This window comes from Aegilops tauschii, chromosome 4, assembly GCF_002575655.3.
Source record: "Aegilops tauschii subsp. strangulata cultivar AL8/78 chromosome 4, Aet v6.0, whole genome shotgun sequence".
Taxonomy (NCBI): Eukaryota; Viridiplantae; Streptophyta; class Magnoliopsida; order Poales; family Poaceae; genus Aegilops; species Aegilops tauschii.
In genome coordinates this window covers 131,763,728-131,770,984 of record NC_053038.3, presented here as the reverse complement: position 1 = coordinate 131,770,984, position 7,257 = coordinate 131,763,728, and positions in this window count along the sequence as shown.

Below are 7,257 nucleotides of genomic sequence, written 5' to 3'. Positions count from 1 at the left end.
CCGCGGAGTTCTTGCAGCCCTATGAGCTGAGCATCGAGGCGGCCAACAGCGACGAGAAAGTCATGGCCAACTGGTTCACCATGGCTCTCAAGGATGGAGCCCGCTCCTTGCTCCTGAATCTGCCCCCAGGCTCGATCTCCTCCTGGGATGAGATGCGCAACCGTTTTGTTGCCAACTTCCAGGGCACTCGCGACCGCCCGCCAGCCGCGGGTGACCTGCGCCGCGTCAAGCAACAACCGGCAGAGACCCTCCAGATGTACATCCAGCGCTTCAACAACGTTCGCCTCAAGATCCCCAAGGTGACAGACGAGGCCATCATCTCCGCGTTCTCTGATGGCGTTTGCGACGTCAAGATGAAGGAGGAGCTCGCTATCCATGAGGAGTTGTGCACGTCTCTGGAGTTGTTCAACTTGGCGACCAAGTGCGCAAGAGCTGAGGAGGGGCGCCTCTCCCTCCTCGAGCACCCAGCTACGGACCTGGAGGAGAAGAAAGCCAAGGCCAAGGACATGAAGCACAAGGGAGCAGCCATGCTCGCGGCAGAACCGGACACCAAGTGTGGCAGAGACCAGCCCAAGTCATCCAAGAGCAGCCGACCGTTCTGCGCCTTCCATAACCTGCATACCCACAACACCAGCGACTGTCAAGAGCTCAGAGCCATTCGAGAAGGACGCTTTGGTCGACGCCCCGAGCGAAGTGACCGGGGCTACGGCTGAGAAGGAGGACGTGGTGGCGGACGCTGGGACGACCGTGGCCCGCGCCAGGAGTGGCGCGACCGGCCTCGTGAGGACCGCTAGCAGGATCAGCCTCACGAGGGTGCCTGGAGGGACCAGCCTCGTGAGGATCATCCTCAGGGCAACGCCGGTCTTCCCCCACTACCGCCACCGCCAAGAAGAAATGACGACCACCACTAAGACGAGGGGGCTGGGGGCTTCCAGGAGCCGCACGCTATCGCCTGCCTCTTGGGCGGAGCTAAAGCCCCAGCCTCACAGCGTATCTTCAAACAGTTTGCTCGTGAAGTGAATGTGGTCCTCCCCAAGTTCGAGGCCACGCGCCCGCTCAGGTGGTCCAAGTGCGCCATCACCTTTAGTTCGGCAGATCAGCTCAAGTGCGCAGCTACCGCTGGAGCCCTCCCAATTCTTTGTTCACTAGTCATCAGCAACGTGCAAGTTACCAAGACCCTCATCGACGGCGGCGCAGGGCTCAACATCCTATCCGTCGACATGTTCAACAACCTTCAAGTGCCATATGACCAGCTTCAGCCTACCAAGCCTTTCTCAGGAGTGACTGACGGTTCCACCACACCGATAGGGCAGGTCCGCCTCCCTGTCACCTTCGGAGAATGCAACAACTACCGCACCGAGCTCATCGACTTCGACGTCACCTACATCCGCGTGCCATATAACGTGATCCTCGGGTACCCGGCCCTGGCCAAGTTCATGGCGGTGACCCATCACGGCTACAATGTACTCAAGATGTCGGGAAGCGGCGGAATCATCACAGTCCCGTGCGAAGAAAGAGATGCGGTGTGCTCCCTCGAGGAATCAACCCCGAATCGTCAAGATAAGTCCCGCGCTCAGACCAGCTAATCATTGGAGCATGAGAGTCGTGCTCGACGCAATCCTGTTACGGCAACGCCGCCTCCCTTTCTTACCTTAGCACGGCTGCTTGAGCGCTAAGGGGGACCCCCTGAGCATCGCGTCTCAGGAGCTCTTACTAGACCTCGGGCCACTCACCTCCTTGCCTTGACCACGGCACGCGACCTGGCATACCGGAGACGGCCGAAGCTTGCCTGGGGACCGGGACCTGTCAGCGTAGAGTAACAAGCCGTCGCGAGGTTGGAACGGGGAGACCGAGCCTAAATAGGACTTGCGTTCACAGGGTTCCATAATCAAGATAATATCAACAACAGACATTACTGACCCTTCACACGCCCCCACGGGGTACTTCTTGATTCCTCGCAGGGAACAAAAGACGAGAACCTAGGAGGATCCTATCTACACGCCCCCGCAGATGACGCCATCATCAACAGTGGGCCGCGGGAGGCCGGTGCCAACCCCATCCAGATCAGTGACAGCGGCGGCCGGACGCTGCAGCCTTGCTCCTGGCACGGCGTGAGCTCGGGGGCACGTAGCTGTCGTCGCTCGTCTCCGGGGTCTCATAGAGCTCAGGGAAACTGCTGGACCCCAAGAGTCGCTGTTGCTGGAGTGGCCGCGAGCGGAGCACGCATCATCCTGGCGCTCCCCTCCGGGGCAACACTCCAAGCGGCGGCCCTCCGCGTCGAAGACCTTGAAGAACAGCGTGGAAGCGCCGTCATACTCGAAGTGGATCGCGAGGGCACCCTCCGCACGGCAAACCCGCGCGACCTCGCCCCAGCCACGGGTCATGAAGATCTTGCCGGGGGAGACTACTTCGACCTCTGCACCGGTCGCCGCAGCATCGTAGTCGGCATGCTGCAACCAGAGCTCGAGGGGTCCCCTCGGTGGCATCACATCAGAGAAGAACCGCGGGAAGCGGATCCAAGAGCTTGGGGGCATCGCCGCCCACAGCACGAGCTCGCGCGAGGAGTTCGCCGCATGGACTCCAGGAGCGACGGCGCGCGTCACCATGGCACGTCGACCTTGGCCACGGCGCGCGCGCCGACGCTCGTCGTTCCTTCCTCCTGAGCCCCTGGCTTGGGCATACAAGGGCAGCTGATACCCTGGAGGAGGTCGCTCGCACCAAGGCCTCGTCGCCACCTGCATCGCCGCTGTGTCACGGCGGTGAACCAACCTCTCCTTCGGCGGAAGCGGCGCCGGCACGTCGAGGGGAGTCTTTCCCTTCTCCACAACAGAAAACCTTCGGATGAGCGCCATTGCTACTAGCAGAGGGTCAAGGAGGAAGAAGCAAACATGATGGGGAGAAATGGGCGACGGGGGCTCCACCCCCTTCCTCATTTATAGCAGGGGAAGGTCAACCAGCGCCCCCCACGATCACAGGTAATGATGGTTTTCCTTGCATGTCGCAGGGACTTGTCAAGACGGGCAGTTGCCGAGGCAGCGTGGGGAAGCGGAGACGCCCACGTCCAATCAACCGCCACGCGTCGACCGAGGCCGCAGGCTTTTGGGGCCCATGGCGCTCTGTACTTGACCTTTGGCTTCGCCTCAAAGCCAAGCCCGAGCGCGCCTTGGGCCCGGGGGCTCCTGTCGGCGTTCTGGGAACGGGGGACCCCAGACTTGCCTGCATGGGGCCCATGGCGTGGCTGTGCTAGCAGGCCTGTACGGCCCATCTTCATCAGCAAGGCACTCAAGACCCTCGCGAGGGGCCAAGCCTCGCAAGGCGGATGACGCAAGACCTCCTCAGGGGCGGCCTAATCAGGTTGCCTCGCGAGGAGCGTAGAGATCAAGGCAGAGCAAACCTCGCGAGGTTCTCGTGACGTGAGCCGTGATGATCAATATCAGACGGGCACCAGGCGGGCGCCAGCGCGTGCAGCGTCCTTGTTTCCTCTTTGGTGCTAAAGGGGGGAAGTGCTGGCGCAGAGTACCGAGGCGTCAAGCAAAGGTTTCCATATCGGTGCAACGAGACCAAGACCAGCAGGACGGCAAGGCGGAGGTCATCATGGAGCCCAAGACAGCGTCACCACCAGAGCCTTTTGCAGGCGAAGACCGCTTTTGTCAGGATAAGCTGTACTAGCTATCCCCTTTCAAATTGGCCGTTGTTGGCTCCCTTCCCGACCAATATTTGGGGAGAGGACCAGGGCCTATATAAGTAGAACTAGCCACCATAGTAGGGGGCAATCTGATCTAGAGCCAACCCTTAGCCACACACCGAGCACAAGAACACCTCAACCTCAGGAGGCTGTTTTTCCCCTTGTACTGTTCATCATCAGCCCAAGAGGCAATCCACCACCACACTGGAGTAGGGTATTACACCGCAACGGTGGCCCGAACCAGTATAAATCTTGTGTCCTTTGTGTTGCGAGCTCATCGAGTTCGTTCTTGAGATCTTAGCTAGTTAGGACGCGGATCGGTAGGGGGGAAATCTTCGCGCGCACCCCAGTGTTCGAACCTTGAGGGTTTTGCCGGAACCCGTGATCCAACATGTAGCCGTCACCAAGACCCTCATCGACGGCGGCGCCGGCCTCAACGTGCTCTCTGTGGAGGCTTTCAGCCTCCTCCACGTACCGCTTGAGCGGCTCTGCCCCAGCAAGCCCTTCTTCGGGGTCGACGGCGGATCGTCCAACCCCCTGGGGCAGATCCGTCTTCCTGTGACCATTGGCACACGCGACAACTACCCACCAAGCTAATCGACTTCGACATCACCCGCATCGACCTTCCGTACAATGCCATCCTCGGGTACCCAGCCCTGGCTCAGTTTATGGCGGCTACTCATCCTGCCTAAAACCTCATGAAGATGCCGGGGAGCAAGGGCGTCCTCACCGTGGCTGGGGACACCTAGGAAGCCTTGGTGACCCTCAAACTCGCCTTCTGGGCCGCGGCGCCAGCTTGTCCGGCTGGCAAGGCCGAACCCAGAGTCAAGGGGGATGCGCCAACCAAGAAGAAGCAATTTTTCACTCAAGGCCAAGCCAAGATGAAGCAAATACCGGTCGACGAGGATGGAGCCTCAGGCGCCACCTTTACCATAGGCGCTGACCTCGCTCCAGATCAAGAAAAGGCGCTGGTGGACTTCCTGAGGGCCAACAAGGAAGTGTTCGCCTGGGAACCCGATCAGCTGGTAGGGGTCCCAAGAGGAGTGATTGAGCATCACCTAAAGGTGTGCCCCAATGTACGCCCTGTGAAGCAAAGGGCGCGGCGGCAGTCCACGGAGAAACAGTCTTTCATCGTCCAGGAAACCCACAAGCTGGAGGCGGCCGGTGTCATTCACGAAGTCCAGTACCCGGAGTGGTTGGCAAACCCCGTCGTTGTGCCCAAGAAAGGCGGAAAGGAACGCATGTGTGCCGACTTCACCAACCTCAACAAGGCCTGCCCCCAAGATCCGTTCCCGCTTCAATGCATCGACCAGATCGTCGACTCCACCGCCGAGTGTGACCTGCTGTGCTTCCTGGATGCGTTCTCAAGCTACCACCAAATCAAGATGGCGGTAGAAGACGTCGAGAAGACGGCCTTCCTGACCCCGTGCGGGGTATACTGCTACACTTGCATGCCGTTCGGGCTGCGCAACGCAGGCGCAACCTTTCAACGGCTGATGCACATCGCCCTGGGTCGGCAGCTCGGGAGGAATGCTGAAGCCTATGTCGACGACATTGTGGTGAAGTCTCGGGAGGCAAGAACTTTGATTCAGGACCTCGAGGAGACCTTCGCGAGCCTACGCCAGGTGGACCTGCGGCTCAACCCGGAGAAGTGCGTGTTTGGTGTCCCTTGCGGCAAACTGTTGGGTTTCCTTGTGTCCCACAGGGGGATCGAGGCCAACCCGGAGAAGGTCAAGGCAATTGAAGACATGAGCCCACCACAGACCCTCAAGGAGATGCAGAAGCTTGCCGGCTGCGTGACCTCGCTAGGGCGTTCCATCTCCAAGCCGGGGGAACGCGCCTTGCCATTCTTCAAGCTGATGAAGAAGAAGGGTTCGTTCAAGTGGACCCCCGAGGCTGACCTGGCATTTCAAGACCTCAAGAGATACTTGACCAGCCCACTAGTAATGGTGGCACCTCGACCTCTCGAGCGCTTGGTGCTCTACCTATCTGCCACACCCCACTCCGCCAGCGCAGCGCTGGTGGCCCTCAAAGAAGAGCGCCAGGTCAAGGGCCCGCCAAGTGAAACCGCCAGGCCGGACGAGGCAGCGCGGTGCCAAGGCGACGCTCCTAAAGCAGCGGCTGCTTCGGCAGGCCGTCAAGCCCCTGAAGCCGAAGACCCCGAAGAAACACCTCAACCCCCGGGAGCCGAAGACTCCGACAACTCCCCCGCCCTTGTCAAGCACCCGGTGTACTTCGTCAGCACGGTGCTACGAGATGTGAGGGCACGATACCCCATGCCCCAGAAGCTCCTGCTTGCACTCCTGGTGGCCTCGCGCAAGCTGCGCCACTACTTCCAGGGTCACCCCATCAAGATTGTCTCGGCTTACCCGCTGGAGAGAGTGCTCAGGAGCCCCAATGCCGCGGGACGAGTTGCTGAATGGAACATCGAGTTGCAAGCGTTTGACTTGGAGTTCAGCACGACCAGGGTCATCAAGGGGGCGCGCTAGCAGATTTTGTGGCGGAATGGACCAACGCCCCGGAGCTCGCGGCAGGCGAGAACCAATCCCTGTCACCAGGAGTGAAGCGCCAGACGGCTGGGTCATGTACTTCGACGGCGCGTTCTCGCGTCAGGGTGCGGGGGCTGGAGCAGTGCTTATCTTGCCCACCCAGGACAAGCTCTACTACGCCGTGCAGCTTTGCTTTCAGCAGGCGAGAAGGTCTCCAACAACATTGCTGAGTACGAGGGGTTGATCGCGGGCATCAAGGCAGCGACGGTTTTAGGAGTGAAGCGCCTCACCATCAAGGGTGACTAGCAGCTCCTCGTCAACTTCTCCAACATGGTATATGAGCCGAAGGATGAGCACATGGAGGCGTACCTTGCGGAGGTACGCAAGATGGAGAAGCAGTTCTTGGGCCTGGAGTTGCGGCATGTGCCCCGTGGCACCAACATGGAAGCCGACGACATCGCCAGAAGAGCATCCAAGCGCCTACCCCAAGAGCCTGGGGTCTTCGAGGAGCGGCTCTTCAAACCATCGGCAACAGCGCCACTCTCAAGAACAGCGCTACCCCAGGAGGAGCTCCCTCAACCACCTGCCGCGGGAGCCCCGGCCTGTGGCCCAACCTCGGGAGCGCGTTTTCTCTTGGCGCTCGAACCTCAGGATGGGTGCTGGACCAAGGAGTTCAAGGAATACCTGACACAAGGGACGCTGCCGGAAAAGGAGAAGGACACGGAGCGTGTGGCCTGACAGGCCGCGGCATACTATATCCAGGACGATGAGTTATACAGGAAGCGGCCAAATGATGTTACCCTGCGTTGCATCTCCAGGGAGCAAGGGAAGGAGCTACTACCAGACATACACGTCGGGGACTGTGGCCACCAATCTTCGTCATGGACCCTCGTCGGCAAGGTGTTTCGTAGCGGATTCTACTGGCCCACAGCACTCAACGACGCGACTGAGCTCCGTGAAGTCCTGCGAGGCCTGTCAGTTCCATGCCAAGCAGATCCGTCAGCCGGCTCAGGGCCTATAGACCATCCCACTCTCGTGGCCATTTGCGGTCTGGGGGCTGGATATCTTGGGCCCGTTCCCTCG